General features: G+C 42.9%; 1 pseudogene; it reads left to right on the top strand.

Annotated features, from left to right (window-relative positions):
- The first annotated feature begins 1,797 nt into the window (after positions 1-1,797).
- Positions 1,798-19,393, top strand: part of LOC141258725 (uncharacterized) — a 200,862-nt pseudogene continuing 183,266 nt past the window's right edge.

Below are 19,393 nucleotides of genomic sequence, written 5' to 3'. Positions count from 1 at the left end.
AATAAGCCTCCACAATCCGCACCCACAATCCGCACGTACCATGCGCCTGCACAATCCGCCTGCACAATCCGCACCCACAATCAGCACGTACAATGCGCCTGCACAATCCGCACGTACAATCCCCACGCACAATAAGCCTCCACAATCCGCATGCACAATCTGCCTGCACAATCCGCACGCACAATAAGGATCCACAATCCACACGCAAAATCCGCATGCACAATCCGCACGTACAATCCCCACGCACAATAAGGATCCACAATCCACACGCAAAATCCGCACCCACAATCCGCACGCACAATCCGGATCCACAATCCGCACGCAAAATCCGCACCCACAATCCGCACGTACAATCCCCACGCACAATAAGGATCCACAATCCACACGCAAAATCCGCACGCACAATAAGGATCCACAATCCGCACGCACAATCCGCCTGCACAATCCCCACACACAATAAGCCTCCACAATCCGCATCCAGAATCCGCACGTACCATGCGCCTGCACAATCCGCACCCACAATCAGCACGTACAATGCGCCTGCACAATCCGCACGTACAATCCGCACCCACAATCCGCCTGCACAATCCCCACGCACAATAAGCCTCCACAATCCGCATGTACAATCCGCACGCACAATCTGCCTCCACAATCCGCATGCACAATCAGCACGTACCATGCGCCTGCACAATCCGCCTGCACAATCCGCACGCACAATAAGCCTCCACAATCCGCATGTACAATCCGCACGCACAATAAGGATCCACAATCCACACGCAAAATCCGCATGCACAATCCGCACCCACAATCTGCCTGCACAATCCGGATCCACAATCCGCACGCACAATCTGCCTCCACAATCCGCATGTACAATCCGCACGCACAATCCGCACGTACCATGCGCCTGCACAATCCGCACCCACAATCCGCACGTACAATCCGCCTGCACAATCCGCATGTACAATCCCCACGCACAATAAGCCTCCACAATCCGCATGTACAATCCGCACGCACAATAAGGATCCACAATCCACACGCAAAATCCGCATGCACAATCCGCACCCACAATCCAATCCGCACCCACAATCCGCCTCCACAATCCGCACGTACCATGCGCCTGCACAATCCGCCTGCACAATCAGCACGTACAATCCGCCTGCACAATCTGCATGTACAATCCGCACCCACAATCCAATCCGCACCCACAATCCGCCTCCACAATCCGCACGTACCATGCGCCTGCACAATCCGCCTGCACAATCTGCACGCACAATCCGCACCCACAATCAGCACGTACAATCCCCACGCACAATAAGCCTCCACAATCCGCACCCACAATAAGGATCCACAATCCGCCTGCACAATCCGCACCCACAATCCGCACCCACAATCCGCACCCACAATCCGCACCCACAATCCGCACCCACAATCCGCCTCCACAATCCGCACGTGTTTTTTTCTGCCAGTGGAGATGCAGAAACGATCAGGAAACATCCGGGGCATTTCTGCATGGTGGGCACATAGTCAAACCCACAGCCCCCTCCTCACAGCAGCCGTATACAAGGAGCTGCGGCCATTTCTCTGTGCGACCCTGCAGCCCCCATACAGCACCATCATCATCATCCGCGCCCAGCTCCGGCCTCAGCACAACACCACGTCCTACTACCGGGGTGCTCTGCACCGGACTGCCGAGGCCCTGACGTCATCACAGGTCCTTCATCGCCACTTCTCTAGAGCCCCGCCCCCTGATCACATGGTGCTGACGTCATCACAGGTCCTTCATCATCACTGTTCTGCATAGCCCCGCCCCCCTGGTCACGTGGTGCGGACGTCATCACAGGTCCTGCAGTCTCGCCGTGCAGTGGGTGCAGCTGTTGTCTCTGGTGTCAGCACTGCGCACAGGACGCGTTCACACGGCTGCGGTATCAGGTGAGGTGACAGCAGCCAGGACTCGGCTCTCACACACAGTCTGCTGCAGTCATGGCTTCCTCTTCCTCAGTCACACAGTGTCCGCCGGTGTTCTGCTCCCTCCCTGCAGTCTCTGTGTCCCCTCTGTGACCGCAGACGTCTGAGTCCTCCCCGCGGTCCGCACACTGTCAGGACGAGGAGGGACCGCCCCCTTGTCTGCTCTGGAGGAGGAGGGACCGCCCCCTTGTCTGCTCAGGAGGATGAGGGACCGCCCCCTTGTCTGCTCAGGATGAGGGACCGCCCCCTTGTCTGCTCTGGAGGAGGAGGGACCGCCCCCTTGTCTGCTCTGGAGGAGGAGGGACCACCCCCTTGTCTGCTCTGGAGGAGGGACCGCCCCCTTGTCTGCCCTGGAGGAGAAGGGACCGCCCCCTTGTCTGCTCTGGAGGAGGAGGAGGGACCGCCCCCTTGTCTGCTCTGGAGGAGGAGGGACCGCCCCCTTGTCTGCTCTGGAGGAGGAGGGACCGCCCCCTTGTCTGCTCTGGAGGAGGAGGGACCGCCCCCTTGTCTGCTCTGGAGGAGGAGGGACCGCCCCCTTGTCTGCTCTGGAGGAGGAGGGACCGCCCCCTTGTCTGCTCTGGAGAAGTAGGAGGGACCACCCCCTTGTCTGCTCTGGAGGAGGAGGAGGGACCGCCCCCTTGTCTGCTCTGGAGAAGTAGGAGGGACCACCCCCTTGTCTGCTCTGGAGGAGGAGGAGGGATGCCCCTTTGTCTGCTCTGGAGGAGGAGGAGGGACCGCCCCCTTGTCTGCTTTGAAGGAGGAGGAGGGACAGCCCCCTTGTCTGCAATGGAGGAAGAGGAGGGACCGCCCCCTTGCCTGCTCTGGAGGAAGAGGAGGGACCGCCCCCTTGCCTGCTCTAGAGGAAGAGGAGGGACCGCCCCCTTGCCTGCTCTGGAGGAGGAGGAGGGACCGCCCCCTTGTCTGCTCTGGAAGAAGAGGAGGGACCGCCCCCTTGTCTGCTCTGGAGGTGGAGGAGGGACCGCCCCCTTGTCTGCTCTGGAGGTGGAGGAGGGACCGCCCCCTTGTCTGCTCTGGAGGTGGAGGAGGGACCGCCCCCTTGTCTGCTCTGGAGGAGGAGGGACCGCCCCCGTGTCTGCTCTGGAGGAGGAGGGACCGCCCCCGTGTCTGCTCTGGAGGAAGAGGAGGGACCGCCCCCTTGTCTGCTCTGGAGGTGTAGGAGGGACCGCCCCCTTGTCTGCTCTGGAGGAGGAGGAGGGACTGCCCCCTTGTCTGCTCTGGAGGAAGAGGAGGGACCGCCTCCTTGTCTGCTGTGGAGGTAGAGGGACCTCCCCCTTGTCTGCTCTGGAGGAGGTGAAGAGACCACCCCCTTGTCTGCTCTGGAGGTGGAGGAGGAACCGCCCCCTTGTCTGCTCTGGAGGTGGAGGAGGGACCGCCCCCTTCTCTGCTCTGGAGGAGGTGGAGGGACCGCCCCCTTGTATGCTCTGGAGGAGGAGGAGGGACCGCCCCCTTGCCTGCTCCAGAGGAGGAGGAGGGACCGCCCCCTTGTCTGCTCTGGAGGAAGAGGAGGGACCGCTTCCTTGTCTGCTCTGGAGGAGGAGGGACCGCCCCTTTGCTCTGGAGGAGGAGTGACCGCCCCCTTGTCTGCTCTGGAGGAGGGACCACCCCCTTGTCTGCTCTGGAGGAGGAGGGACCGCCCCCTTGTGTGCTCTGGAGGAGGAGGGACCACCCCCTTGTCTGCTCTGGAGGAGGTGAAGGGACCACCCCCTTGTCTGCTCTGGAGGTGGAGGAGGGACCGCCCCCTTGTCTGCTCTGGAGGTGGAGGAGGGACCGCCCCCTTGTCTGCTCTGGAGGAAGAGGAGGGACCGCCCCCTTGTCTGCTCTGGAGGAAGAGGAGGGACCGCCCCCTTGTCTGCTCTGGAGGAAGAGGAGGGACCGCCCCCTTGCCTGCTCTGGAGGAGGAGGAGGGACCGCCCCCTTGTCTGCTCTGGAGGTAGAGGGACCTCCCCCTTGTCTGCTCTGGAGGAGGTGAAGAGACCACCCCCTTGTCTGCTCTGGAGGAGGAGGAGGGACCGCCCCCTTGTCTGCTCTGGAGGTGGAGGAGGGACCGCCCCCTTCTCTGCTCTGGAGGAGGTGGAGGGACCGCCCCCTTGTATGCTCTGGAGGAAGAGGAGGGACCGCCCCCTTGCCTGCTCCGGAGGAGGAGGAGGGACCGCCCCCTTGTCTGCTCTGGAGGAAGAGGAGGGACCGCTTCCTTGTCTGCTCTGGAGGAGGAGTGACCGCACCCTTGTCTGCTCTGGAGGAGGGACCACCCCCTTGTCTGCTCTGGAGGAGGAGGGACCGCCCCCTTGTGTGCTCTGGAGGAGGAGGGACCACCCCCTTGTCTGCTCTGGAGGAGGTGAAGGGACCACCCCCTTGTCTGCTCTGGAGGTGGAGGAGGGACCGCCCCCTTGTCTGCTCTGGAGGTGGAGGAGGGACCGCCCCCTTGTCTGCTCTGGAGGAGGAGGGACCGCCCCCTTGTATGCTCTGGAGGAAGAGGAGGGACCGCCCCCTTGCCTGCTCCAGAGGAGGAGGAGGGACCGTCTCCTTGTGTGCTCTGGAGGAGGAGGGACCGCCCCCTTGTCTGCTCTGGAGGAGGGACCACCCCCTTGTCTGCTCTGGAGGAGGAGGGACCGCCCCCTTGTGTGCTCTGGAGGAGAAAGGACCACCCCCTTGTCTGCTCTGGAGGAGGAGAGACTGCCCCCTTGTCTGCTCTGAAGGAAGAGGAGGGACTGCCCCCTTGTCTGCTCTGGAGGTGGTGGAGGGACCGCCCCCTTGTCTGCTCTGGAGGAGGAGGAGGGACCGCCTGATTGTCTGCTCTGGAGGAGGAGGAGGGACCGCCTCATTGTCTGCTCTGGAGGAGGAGGAGGGACCGCCTCATTGTCTGCTCTGGATGAGGAGGAGGGACCGCCCCCTTGTCTGCTCTGGAGGAGGAGGAGGGACCACCCCCTTGTCTGCTCTGGAGGAGGAGGAGGGACCACCCCCTTGTCTGCTCTGGAAAAGGAGTAGGGACCGCGCCCTTGTCTGCTCTGGAGCAAGAGGAGGGACCGCCCCCTTGTCTGCCATGGAGGAGGAGGGACCACCCCCTTGTCTGCTCTGGAGGAGGAGGGACCGCCCCCTTGTCTGCTTTGAAGGAGGAGGAGGGACCGCCCCCTTGTCTGCTCTGGAGAAAGAGGAGGGACCGCCCCCTTGTGTTAGTTACACAGGTGAGAATCCTGCTCTGTGCCGTCATATTAGAGGCCCCTAAACGTATTCCCCGACCTCCTATATTCATGAGGCCGGAAGAAACTGAGAGAGTGTAAGAGAGCGCAAGCTGAGCGCTAACCGGAGGAAACCTCAGCTGATGCCCCGGTGTAAAATACCTATTAATAATCTGTAATGTCACTGCACTACGAGTTCAGCTCTGGATGTGACTAACCGTGATGTCCGTGTGATTACAGCCCCTCCGATCATAAAGACCCCGAAGACCAGAGACCTTCACACCACCCAGATTTACCCCAAATGACGAAGCAAACATGGACGAAGAGAAGGATAACAGAAGAATAACGGACATCGCCTTAGAGATCATCTCCCTGCTGAGCGGAGAGGTAAACTCTTCTATATTTCTATTATCTGCTGAGTGGAGAGGTAAACTCTTCTATATTTCTATTATCTGCTGAGTGGAGAGGTAAACTCTTCTATATTTCTATTATCTGCTGAGCGGAGAGGTAAACTCTTCTATATTTCTATCATTATCTGCTGAGTGGAGAGGTAAACTCTTCTATATTTCTATTATCTGATGAGCGGAGAGGTAAACTCTTCTATATTTCTATTATTATCTGCTGAGTGGAGAGGTAAACTCTTCTATATTTCTATTATCTGCTGAGTGGAGAGGTAAACTCTTCTATATTTCTATCATTATCTGCTGAGCGGAGAGGTGAACTCTTCTATATTTCTATCATTATCTGCTGAGCGGAGAGGTGAACTCTTCTATATTTCTATTATATGCTGAGTGGAGAGGTAAACTCTTCTATATTTCTATTATCTGCTGAGTGGAGAGGTAAACTCTTCTATATTTCTATCATTATCTGCTGAGCGGAGAGGTGAACTCTTCTATATTTCTATTATATGCTGAGTGGAGAGGTAAACTCTTCTATATTTCTATTATTATCTGCTGAGTGGAGAGGTAAACTCTTCTATATTTCTATTATTATCTACTGAGTGGAGAGGTAAACTCTTCTATATTTCTATCATTATCTGCTGAGCGGAGAGGTAAACTCTTCTATATTTCTATTATTATCTGCTGAGCGGAGAGGTAAACTCTTCTATATTTCTATTATTATCTGCTGAGTGGAGAGGTAAACTCTTCTATATTTCTATTATTATCTGCTGAGTGGAGAGGTAAACTCTTCTATATTTCTATTATTATCTGCTGAGCGGAGAGGTAAACTCTTCTATATTTCTATTATTATCTGCTGAGCGGAGAGGTAAACTCTTCTATATTTCTATTATCTGCTGAGTGAAGAGGTAAACTCTTCTATATTTCTATTATCTGCTGAGTGGAGAGGTAAACTCTTCTATATTTCTATTATCTGCTGAGTGGAGAGGTAAACTCTTCTATATTTCTATTATCTGCTGAGCGGAGAGGTAAACTCTTCTATATTTCTATTATTATCTGCTGAGTGGAGAGGTAAACTCTTCTATATTTCTATTATTATCTGCTGAGCGGAGAGGTAAACTCTTCTATATTTCTATTATTATCTGCTGAGTGGAGAGGTAAACTCTTCTATATTTCTATTATTATCTGCTGAGTGGAGAGGTAAACTCTTCTATATTTCTATTATTATCTGCTGAGTGGAGAGGTAAACTCTTCTATATTTCTATTATCTGCTGAGTGAAGAGGTAAACTCTTCTATATTTCTATTATCTGCTGAGTGGAGAGGTAAACTCTTCTATATTTCTATTATCTGCTGAGTGGAGAGGTAAGCTCTTCTATATTTCTATTATCTGCTGAGCGGAGAGGTAAACTCTTCTATATTTCTATTAACTGCTGAGTGGAGAGGTAAATTCTTCTATATTTCTATTATCTGCTGAGTGGAGAGGTAAACTCTTCTATATTTCTATCATTATCTGCTGAGTGGAGAGGTAAACTCTTCTATATTTCTATTAACTGCTGAGTGGAGAGGTAAACTCTTCTATATTTCTATTAACTGCTGAGTGGAGAGGTAAACTCTTCTATATTTCTATTATCTGCTGAGTGTAGAGGTAAACTCTTCTATATTTCTATTATCTGCCGAGTAGAGAGGTAAACTCTTCTATATTTCTATTATCTGCTGAGTGGAGAGGTAAACTCTTCTATATTTCTATTATCTGCTGAGTGGAGAGGTAAACTCTTCTATATTTCTATTATCTGCTGAGTGGAGAGGTAAACTCTTCTAGATTTCTATTATCTGCTGAGTGGAGAGGTAAACTCTTCTATATTTCTATCATTATCTGCTGAGTGGAGAGGTAAACTCTTCTATATTTCTATCATTATCTGCTGAGTGGAGAGGTAAACTCTTCTATATTTCTATTAACTGCTGAGTGGAGAGGTAAACTCTTCTATATTTCTATTATGTGCTGAGCGGAGAGGTAAACTCTTCTATATTTCTATTATCTGCTGAGTGGAGAGGTAAACTCTTCTAGATTTCTATTATCTGCTGAGTGGAGAGGTAAACTCTTCTAGATTTCTATTATCTGCTGAGTGGAGAGGTAAACTCTTCTAGATTTCTATTATCTGCTGAGCGGAGAGGTAAACTCTTCTAGATTTCTATTATCTGCTGAGTGGAGAGGTAAACTCTTCTAGATTTCTATTATCTGCTGAGTGGAGAGGTAAACTCTTCTATATTTCTATTATCTGCTGAGTGGAGAGGTAAACTCTTCTATATTTCTACTATCTGCTGAGTGGAGAGGTAAACTCTTCTATATTTCTATCATCTGCTGAGTGGAGAGGTAAACTCTTCTATATTTCTATCATTATCTGCTGAGTGGAGAGGTAAACTCTGCTATATTTCTATTTTCTGCTGAGTGGAGAGGTAAACTCTTCTATATTTCTATGATTATCTGCTGAGCGGAGAGGTAAACTCTTCTATATTTCTATTATCTGCTGAGTGGAGAGGTAAACTCTTCTATATTTCTATTATCTGCTGAGCGGAGAGGTAAACTCTTTTATATTTCTATTATCTGCTGAGTGGAGAGGTAAACTCTTCTAGATTTCTATTATCTGCTGAGTGGAGAGGTAAACTCTTCTATATTTCTATTATTATCTGCTGAGTGGAGAGGTAAACTCTTCTAGATTTCTATTATCTGCTGAGTGGAGAGGTAAACTCTTCTAGATTTCTATTATCTGCTGAGTGGAGAGGTAAACTCTTCTATATTTCTATCATTATCTGCTGAGTGGAGAAGTAAACTCTTCTATATTTCTATCATTATCTGCTAAGTGGAGAGGTAAACTCTTCTATATTTCTATTAACTGCTGAGTGGAGAGGTAAACTCTTCTATATTTCTATTATCTGCTGAGCGGAGAGGTAAACTCTTCTATATTTCTATTATCTGCTGAGCGGAGAGGTAAACTCTTCTATATTTCTATTATCTGCTGAGTGGAGAGGTAAACTCTTCTATATTTCTATTATCTGCTGAGTGGAGAGGTAAACTCTTCTATATTTCTACCATCTGCTGAGTGGAGAGGTAAACTCTTCTATATTTCTATTATCTGCTGAGTGGAGAGGTAAACTCTTCTATATTTCTATTATTATCTGCTGAGTGGAGAGGTAAACTCTTCTATATTTCTATTATCTGCTGAGTGGAGAGGTAAAGTCTTCTAGATTTCTATTATCTGCTGAGTGGAGAGGTAAACTCTTCTATATTTCTATTAACTGCTGAGTGGAGAGGTAAACTCTTCTATATTTCTATTATTATCTGCTGAGTGGAGAGGTAAACTCTTCTATATTTCTATTATCTGCTGAGCGGAGAGGTAAACTCTTCTATATTTCTATTATCTGCTGAGTGGAGAGGTAAACTCTTCTATATTTCTATCATTATCTGCTGAGTGGAGAGGTAAACTCTTCTATATTTCTATCATTATCTGCTAAGTGGAGAGGTAAACTCTTCTATATTTCTATTATCTGCTGAGCGGAGAGGTAAACTCTTCTATATTTCTATTATCTGCTGAGTGGAGAGGTAAACTCTTCTATATTTCTATTATCTGCTGAGTGGAGAGGTAAACTCTTCTATATTTCTATTATCTGCTGAGTGGAGAGGTAAACTCTTCTATATTTCTATTATCTGCTGAGTGGAGAGGTAAACTCTTCTATATTTCTACCATCTGCTGAGTGGAGAGGTAAACTCTTCTATATTTCTATTATCTGCTGAGTGGAGAGGTAAACTCTTCTATATTTCTATTATTATCTGCTGAGTGGAGAGGTAAACTCTTCTATATTTCTATTATCTGCTGAGTGGAGAGGTAAAGTCTTCTAGATTTCTATTATCTGCTGAGTGGAGAGGTAAACTCTTCTATATTTCTATCATTATCTGCTGAGTGGAGAGGTAAACTCTTCTATATTTCTATTAACTGCTGAGTGGAGAGGTAAACTCTTCTATATTTCTATTATGTGCTGAGCGGAGAGGTAAACTCTTCTATATTTCTATCATTATCTGCTGAGTGGAGAGATAAACTCTTCTAGATTTCTATTATCTGCTGAGTGGAGAGGTAAACTCTTCTAGATTTCTTTTATCTGCTGAGCGGAGAGGTAAACTCTTCTATATTTCTATCACTCTCTGCTGAGTGGAGAGGTTAACTCTTCTATATTTCTATTATCTGCTGAGTCGAGAGGTAAACTCTTCTATATTTCTATTATCTGCTGAGTGGAGAGGGAAACTCTTCTATATTTCTATTATCTGCTGAGTGGAGAGGTAAACTCTTCTATATTTCTATTATCTGCTGAGTGGAGAGGAAAACTCTTCTATATTTCTATTATCTGCTGAGTGGAGAGGTAAACTCTTCTATATTTCTATTATCTGCTGAGTGGAGAGGTAAACTCTTCTATATTTCTATTATCTGCTGAGTGGAGAGGTAAACTCTTCTATATTTCTATCATTATCTGCTGAGTGGAGAGGTAAACTCTTCTATATTTCTATCATTATCTGCTAAGTGGAGAGGTAAACTCTTCTATATTTCTATTATCTGCTGAGCGGAGAGGTAAACTCTTCTATATTTCTATTATCTGCTGAGTGGAGAGATAAACTCTTCTATATTTCTATCATTATCTGCTGAGTGGAGAGATAAACTCTTCTATATTTCTATCATTATCTGCTGAGTGGAGAGGTAAACTCTTCTATATTTCTATTATATGCTGAGTGGAGAGGTAAACTCTTCTATATTTCTATTATCTGCTGAGCGGAGAGGTAAACTCTTCTATATTTCTATTATCTGCTGAGTGGAGAGGTTAACTCTTCTTTATTTCTATTATCTGCTGAGTGGAGAGATAAACTCTTCTATATTTCTATCATTATCTGCTGAGTGGAGAGGTAAACTCTTCTATATTTCTATCACTCTCTGCTGAGTGGAGAGGTAAACTCTTCTATATTTCTATTATCTGCTGAGTGGAGAGGTAAACTCTTCTATATTTCTATTATATGTTGAGTGGAGAGGAAAACTCTTCTATATTTCTATTATCTGCTGAGTGGAGAGGTAAACTCTTCTATATTTCTATTAACTGCTGAGTGGAGAGGTAAACTCTTCTATATTTCTATTATCTGCTGAGTGGAGAGGTAAACTCTTCTATATTTCTATCATTATCTGCTGAGTGGAGAGGTAAACTCTTCTATATTTCTATCATTATCTGCTAAGTGGAGAGGTAAACTCTTCTATATTTCTATCACTCTCTGCTGAGTGGAGAGGTTAACTCTTCTATATTTCTATCACTCTCTGCTGAGTGGAGAGGTAAACTCTTCTATATTTCTATCACTCTCTGCTGAGTGGAGAGGTTAACTCTTCTATATTTCTATTATCTGCTGAGTCGAGAGGTAAACTCTTCTATATTTCTATTATCTGCTGAGTGGAGAGGGAAACTCTTCTATATTTCTATTATCTGCTGAGTGGAGAGGTAAACTCTTCTATATTTCTATTATCTGCTGAGTGGAGAGGAAAACTCTTCTATATTTCTATTATCTGCTGAGTGGAGAGGTAAACTCTTCTATATTTCTATTATCTGCTGAGTGGAGAGGTAAACTCTTCTATATTTCTATCACTCTCTGCTGAGTGGAGAGGTAAACTCTTCTATATTTCTATTATCTGCTGAGTGGAGAGGTAAACTCTTCTATATTTCTATTATATGCTGAGTGGAGAGGTAAACTCTTCTATATTTCTATTATCTGCTGAGCGGAGAGGTAAACTCTTCTATATTTCTATTATCTGCTGAGTGGAGAGATAAACTCTTCTATATTTCTATCATTATCTGCTGAGTGGAGAGATAAACTCTTCTATATTTCTATCATTATCTGCTGAGTGGAGAGGTAAACTCTTCTATATTTCTATTATATGCTGAGTGGAGAGGTAAACTCTTCTATATTTCTATTATCTGCTGAGCGGAGAGGTAAACTCTTCTATATTTCTATTATCTGCTGAGTGGAGAGGTTAACTCTTCTTTATTTCTATTATCTGCTGAGTGGAGAGATAAACTCTTCTATATTTCTATCATTATCTGCTGAGTGGAGAGGTAAACTCTTCTATATTTCTATCACTCTCTGCTGAGTGGAGAGGTAAACTCTTCTATATTTCTATTATCTGCTGAGTGGAGAGGTAAACTCTTCTATATTTCTATTATATGTTGAGTGGAGAGGTAAACTCTTCTATATTTCTATTATCTGCTGAGCGGAGAGGTAAACTCTTCTATATTTCTATCACTCTCTGCTGAGTGGAGAGGTTAACTCTTCTATATTTCTATTATCTGCTGAGTGGAGAGGTAAACTCTTCTATATTTCTATTATCTGCTGAGTGGAGAGGTAAACTCTTCCATATTTCTATTATCTGCTGAGTGGAGAGGTAAACTCTTCTATATTTCTATTATTATCTGCTGAGCGGAGAGGTAAACTCTTCTATATTTCTATCATTATCTGCTGAGTGGAGAGGTAAACTCTTCTATATTTCTATTATCTGCTGAGTGGAGAGGTAAACTCTTCTATATTTCTATCATTATCTGCTGAGTGGAGAGGTAAACTCTTCTATATTTCTATTATCTGCTGAGTGGAGAGGTAAACTCTTCTATATTTCTATCATTATCTGCTGAGTGGAGAGGTAAACTCTTCTATATTTCTATTATCTGCTGAGTGGAGAAGTAAACTCTTCTATATTTCTATCATTATCTGCTGAGTGGAGAGGTAAACTCTTCTATATTTCTATGATTATCCGCTGAGTGGAGAGGTAAACTCTTCTATATTTCTATTATCTGCTGAGCGGAGAGGTAAACTCTTCTATATTTCTATTATCTGCTGAGTGGAGAGGTAAACTCTTCTATATTTCTATTATTATCTGCTGAGTGGAGAGGTAAACTCTTCTATATTTCTATTATCTGCTGAGTGGAGAGGTAAACTCTTCTATATTTCTATCATTATCTGCTGAGTGGAGAGGTAAACTCTTCTATATTTCTATTAACTGCTGAGTGGAGAGGTAAACTCTTCTATATTTCTATTAACTGCTGAGTGGAGAGGTAAACTCTTCTATATTTCTATTATCTGCTGAGTGTAGAGGTAAACTCTTCTATATTTCTATTATCTGCTGAGTGGAGAGGTAAACTCTTCTATATTTCTATTATCTGCTGAGTGGAGAGGTAAACTCTTCTATATTTCTATTATCTGCTGAGTGGAGAGGTAAACTCTTCTATATTTCTATTATCTGCTGAGTGGAGAGGTAAACTCTTCTAGATTTCTATTATCTGCTGAGTGGAGAGGTAAACTCTTCTATATTTCTATCATTATCTGCTGAGTGGAGAGGTAAACTCTTCTATATTTCTATCATTATCTGCTGAGTGGAGAGGTAAACTCTTCTATATTTCTATTAACTGCTGAGTGGAGAGGTAAACTCTTCTATATTTCTATTATGTGCTGAGCGGAGAGGTAAACTCTTCTATATTTCTATTATCTGCTGAGTGGAGAGGTAAACTCTTCTAGATTTCTATTATCTGCTGAGTGGAGAGGTAAACTCTTCTAGATTTCTATTATCTGCTGAGTGGAGAGGTAAACTCTTCTAGATTTCTATTATCTGCTGAGCGGAGAGGTAAACTCTTCTAGATTTCTATTATCTGCTGAGTGGAGAGGTAAACTCTTCTATATTTCTATTATCTGCTGAGTGGAGAGGTAAACTCTTCTATATTTCTATTATCTGCTGAGTGGAGAGGTAAACTCTTCTATATTTCTACTATCTGGTGAGTGGAGAGGTAAACTCTTCTATATTTCTATCATCTGCTGAGTGGAGAGGTAAACTCTTCTATATTTCTATCATTATCTGCTGAGTGGAGAGGTAAACTCTGCTATATTTCTATTTTCTGCTGAGTGGAGAGGTAAACTCTTCTATATTTCTATGATTATCTGCTGAGCGGAGAGGTAAACTCTTCTATATTTCTATTATCTGCTGAGCGGAGAGGTAAACTCTTCTATATTTCTATTATCTGCTGAGTGGAGAGGTAAACTCTTCTATATTTCTATTATCTGCTGAGCGGAGAGGTAAACTCTTTTATATTTCTATTATCTGCTGAGTGGAGAGGTAAACTCTTCTAGATTTCTATTATCTGCTGAGTGGAGAGGTAAACTCTTCTATATTTCTATTATTATCTGCTGAGTGGAGAGGTAAACTCTTCTAGATTTCTATTATCTGCTGAGTGGAGAGGTAAACTCTTCTAGATTTCTATTATCTGCTGAGTGGAGAGGTAAACTCTTCTATATTTCTATCATTATCTGCTGAGTGGAGAAGTAAACTCTTCTATATTTCTATCATTATCTGCTAAGTGGAGAGGTAAACTCTTCTATATTTCTATTAACTGCTGAGTGGAGAGGTAAACTCTTCTATATTTCTATTATCTGCTGAGCGGAGAGGTAAACTCTTCTATATTTCTATTATCTGCTGAGCGGAGAGGTAAACTCTTCTATATTTCTATTATCTGCTGAGTGGAGAGGTAAACTCTTCTATATTTCTATTATCTGCTGAGTGGAGAGGTAAACTCTTCTATATTTCTACCATCTGCTGAGTGGAGAGGTAAACTCTTCTATATTTCTATTATCTGCTGAGTGGAGAGGTAAACTCTTCTATATTTCTATTATTATCTGCTGAGTGGAGAGGTAAACTCTTCTATATTTCTATTATCTGCTGAGTGGAGAGGTAAAGTCTTCTAGATTTCTATTATCTGCTGAGTGGAGAGGTAAACTCTTCTATATTTCTATTAACTGCTGAGTGGAGAGGTAAACTCTTCTATATTTCTATTATTATCTGCTGAGTGGAGAGGTAAACTCTTCTATATTTCTATTATCTGCTGAGCGGAGAGGTAAACTCTTCTATATTTCTATTATCTGCTGAGTGGAGAGGTAAACTCTTCTATATTTCTATCATTATCTGCTGAGTGGAGAGGTAAACTCTTCTATATTTCTATCATTATCTGCTAAGTGGAGAGGTAAACTCTTCTATATTTCTATTATCTGCTGAGTGGAGAGGTAAACTCTTCTATATTTCTATTATCTGCTGAGTGGAGAGGTAAACTCTTCTATATTTCTATTATCTGCTGAGTGGAGAGGTAAACTCTTCTATATTTCTATTATCTGCTGAGTGGAGAGGTAAACTCTTCTATATTTCTACCATCTGCTGAGTGGAGAGGTAAACTCTTCTATATTTCTATTATCTGCTGAGTGGAGAGGTAAAGTCTTCTAGATTTCTATTATCTGCTGAGTGGAGAGGTAAAGTCTTCTATATTTCTATCATTATCTGCTGAGTGGAGAGGTAAACTCTTCTATATTTCTATCACTCTCTGCTGAGTGGAGAGGTAAACTCTTCTATATTTCTATTATCTGCTGAGTGGAGAGGTAAACTCTTCTATATTTCTATTATATGTTGAGTGGAGAGGTAAACTCTTCTATATTTCTATTATCTGCTGAGCGGAGAGGTAAACTCTTCTATATTTCTATCACTCTCTGCTGAGTGGAGAGGTTAACTCTTCTATATTTCTATTATCTGCTGAGTGGAGAGGTAAACTCTTCTATATTTCTATTATCTGCTGAGTGGAGAGGTAAACTCTTCCATATTTCTATTATCTGCTGAGTGGAGAGGTAAACTCTTCTATATTTCTATTATTATCTGCTGAGCGGAGAGGTAAACTCTTCTATATTTCTATCATTATCTGCTGAGTGGAGAGGTAAACTCTTCTATATTTCTATTATCTGCTGAGTGGAGAGGTAAACTCTTCTATATTTCTATCATTATCTGCTGAGTGGAGAGGTAAACTCTTCTATATTTCTATTATCTGCTGAGTGGAGAGGTAAACTCTTCTATATTTCTATCATTATCTGCTGAGTGGAGAGGTAAACTCTTCTATATTTCTATTATCTGCTGAGTGGAGAAGTAAACTCTTCTATATTTCTATCATTATCTGCTGAGTGGAGAGGTAAACTCTTCTATATTTCTATGATTATCCGCTGAGTGGAGAGGTAAACTCTTCTATATTTCTATTATCTGCTGAGCGGAGAGGTAAACTCTTCTATATTTCTATTATCTGCTGAGTGGAGAGGTAAACTCTTCTATATTTCTATTATTATCTGCTGAGTGGAGAGGTAAACTCTTCTATATTTCTATTATCTGCTGAGTGGAGAGGTAAACTCTTCTATATTTCTATCATTATCTGCTGAGTGGAGAGGTAAACTCTTCTATATTTCTATTAACTGCTGAGTGGAGAGGTAAACTCTTCTATATTTCTATTAACTGCTGAGTGGAGAGGTAAACTCTTCTATATTTCTATTATCTGCTGAGTGTAGAGGTAAACTCTTCTATATTTCTATTATCTGCTGAGTGGAGAGGTAAACTCTTCTATATTTCTATTATCTGCTGAGTGGAGAGGTAAACTCTTCTATATTTCTATTATCTGCTGAGTGGAGAGGTAAACTCTTCTATATTTCTATTATCTGCTGAGTGGAGAGGTAAACTCTTCTAGATTTCTATTATCTGCTGAGTGGAGAGGTAAACTCTTCTATATTTCTATCATTATCTGCTGAGTGGAGAGGTAAACTCTTCTATATTTCTATCATTATCTGCTGAGTGGAGAGGTAAACTCTTCTATATTTCTATTAACTGCTGAGTGGAGAGGTAAACTCTTCTATATTTCTATTATGTGCTGAGCGGAGAGGTAAACTCTTCTATATTTCTATTATCTGCTGAGTGGAGAGGTAAACTCTTCTAGATTTCTATTATCTGCTGAGTGGAGAGGTAAACTCTTCTAGATTTCTATTATCTGCTGAGTGGAGAGGTAAACTCTTCTAGATTTCTATTATCTGCTGAGCGGAGAGGTAAACTCTTCTAGATTTCTATTATCTGCTGAGTGGAGAGGTAAACTCTTCTATATTTCTATTATCTGCTGAGTGGAGAGGTAAACTCTTCTATATTTCTATTATCTGCTGAGTGGAGAGGTAAACTCTTCTATATTTCTACTATCTGGTGAGTGGAGAGGTAAACTCTTCTATATTTCTATCATCTGCTGAGTGGAGAGGTAAACTCTTCTATATTTCTATCATTATCTGCTGAGTGGAGAGGTAAACTCTGCTATATTTCTATTTTCTGCTGAGTGGAGAGGTAAACTCTTCTATATTTCTATGATTATCTGCTGAGCGGAGAGGTAAACTCTTCTATATTTCTATTATCTGCTGAGCGGAGAGGTAAACTCTTCTATATTTCTATTATCTGCTGAGTGGAGAGGTAAACTCTTCTATATTTCTATTATCTGCTGAGCGGAGAGGTAAACTCTTTTATATTTCTATTATCTGCTGAGTGGAGAGGTAAACTCTTCTAGATTTCTATTATCTGCTGAGTGGAGAGGTAAACTCTTCTATATTTCTATTATTATCTGCTGAGTGGAGAGGTAAACTCTTCTAGATTTCTATTATCTGCTGAGTGGAGAGGTAAACTCTTCTAGATTTCTATTATCTGCTGAGTGGAGAGGTAAACTCTTCTATATTTCTATCATTATCTGCTGAGTGGAGAAGTAAACTCTTCTATATTTCTATCATTATCTGCTAAGTGGAGAGGTAAACTCTTCTATATTTCTATTAACTGCTGAGTGGAGAGGTAAACTCTTCTATATTTCTATTATCTGCTGAGCGGAGAGGTAAACTCTTCTATATTTCTATTATCTGCTGAGCGGAGAGGTAAACTCTTCTATATTTCTATTATCTGCTGAGTGGAGAGGTAAACTCTTCTATATTTCTATTATCTGCTGAGTGGAGAGGTAAACTCTTCTATATTTCTACCATCTGCTGAGTGGAGAGGTAAACTCTTCTATATTTCTATTATCTGCTGAGTGGAGAGGTAAACTCTTCTATATTTCTATTATTATCTGCTGAGTGGAGAGGTAAACTCTTCTATATTTCTATTATCTGCTGAGTGGAGAGGTAAAGTCTTCTAGATTTCTATTATCTGCTGAGTGGAGAGGTAAACTCTTCTATATTTCTATTAACTGCTGAGTGGAGAGGTAAACTCTTCTATATTTCTATTATTATCTGCTGAGTGGAGAGGTAAACTCTTCTATATTTCTATTATCTGCTGAGCGGAGAGGTAAACTCTTCTATATTTCTATTATCTGCTGAGTGGAGAGGTAAACTCTTCTATATTTCTATCATTATCTGCTGAGTGGAGAGGTAAACTCTTCTATATTTCTATCATTATCTGCTAAGTGGAGAGGTAAACTCTTCTATATTTCTATTATCTGCTGAGTGGAGAGGTAAACTCTTCTATATTTCTATTATCTGCTGAGTGGAGAGGTAAACTCTTCTATATTTCTATTATCTGCTGAGTGGAGAGGTAAACTCTTCTATATTTCTATTATCTGCTGAGTGGAGAGGTAAACTCTTCTATATTTCTACCATCTGCTGAGTGGAGAGGTAAACTCTTCTATATTTCTATTATCTGCTGAGTGGAGAGGTAAAGTCTTCTAGATTTCTATTATCTGCTGAGTGGAGAGGTAAAGTCTTCTATATTTCTATCATTATCTGCTGAGTGGAGAGGTAAACTCTTCTATATTTCTATTAACTGCTGAGTGGAGAGGTAAACTCTTCTATATTTCTATTATGTGCTGAGCGGAGAGGTAAACTCTTCTATGTTTCTATCATTATCTGCTGAGTGGAGAGATAAACTCTTCTAGATTTCTATTATCTGCTGAGTGGAGAGGTAAACTCTTCTAGATTTCTTTTATCTGCTGAGCGGAGAGGTAAACTCTTCTATATTTCTATCACTCTCTGCTGAGTGGAGAGGTTAACTCTTCTATATTTCTATTATCTGCTGAGTCGAGAGGTAAACTCTTCTATATTTCTATTATCTGCTGAGTGGAGAGGGAAACTCTTCTATATTTCTATTATCTGCTGAGTGGAGAGGTAAACTCTTCTATATTTCTATTATCTGCTGAGTGGAGAGGAAAACTCTTCTATATTTCTATTAACTGCTGAGTGGAGAGGTAAACTCTTCTATATTTCTATTATCTGCTGAGTGGAGAGGTAAACTCTTCTATATTTCTATTAACTGCTGAGTGGAGAGGTAAACTCTTCTATATTTCTATTATCTGCTGAGTGGAGAGGTAAACTCTTCTATATTTCTATCACTCTCTGCTGAGTGGAGAGGTAAACTCTTCTATATTTCTATTATCTGCTGAGTGGAGAGGTAAACTCTTCTATATTTCTATTATATGCTGAGTGGAGAGGTAAACTCTTCTATATTTCTATTATCTGCTGAGCGGAGAGGTAAACTCTTCTATATTTCTATTATCTGCTGAGTGGAGAGGTAAACTCTTCTATATTTCTATTATTATCTGCTGAGCGGAGAGGTAAACTCTTCTATATTTCTAGCATTATCTGCTGAGTGGAGAGGTAAACTCTTCTATATTTCTATTATCTGCTGAGTGGAGAGGTAAACTCTTCTATATTTCTATCATCTGCTGAGTGGAGAGGTAAACTCTTCTATATTTCTATCATTATCTGCTGAGTGGAGAGGTAAACTCTGCTATATTTCTATTTTCTGCTGAGTGGAGAGGTAAACTCTTCTATATTTCTATGATTATCTGCTGAGCGGAGAGGTAAACTCTTCTATATTTCTATTATCTGCTGAGCGGAGATTTAAACTCTTCTATATTTCTATTATCTGCTGAGTGGAGAGGTAAACTCTTCTATATTTCTATTA

Source organism: Phyllobates terribilis, unplaced genomic scaffold (assembly GCF_046119375.1).
Source record: "Phyllobates terribilis strain yellow unplaced genomic scaffold, ASM4611937v1 Scaffold_3__8_contigs__length_932513732, whole genome shotgun sequence".
In the NCBI taxonomy this organism is placed as follows: Eukaryota; Metazoa; Chordata; class Amphibia; order Anura; family Dendrobatidae; genus Phyllobates; species Phyllobates terribilis.
Note: the sequence above shows the minus strand (reverse complement) of the source record. Positions and strands in the feature narration are given on the sequence as shown.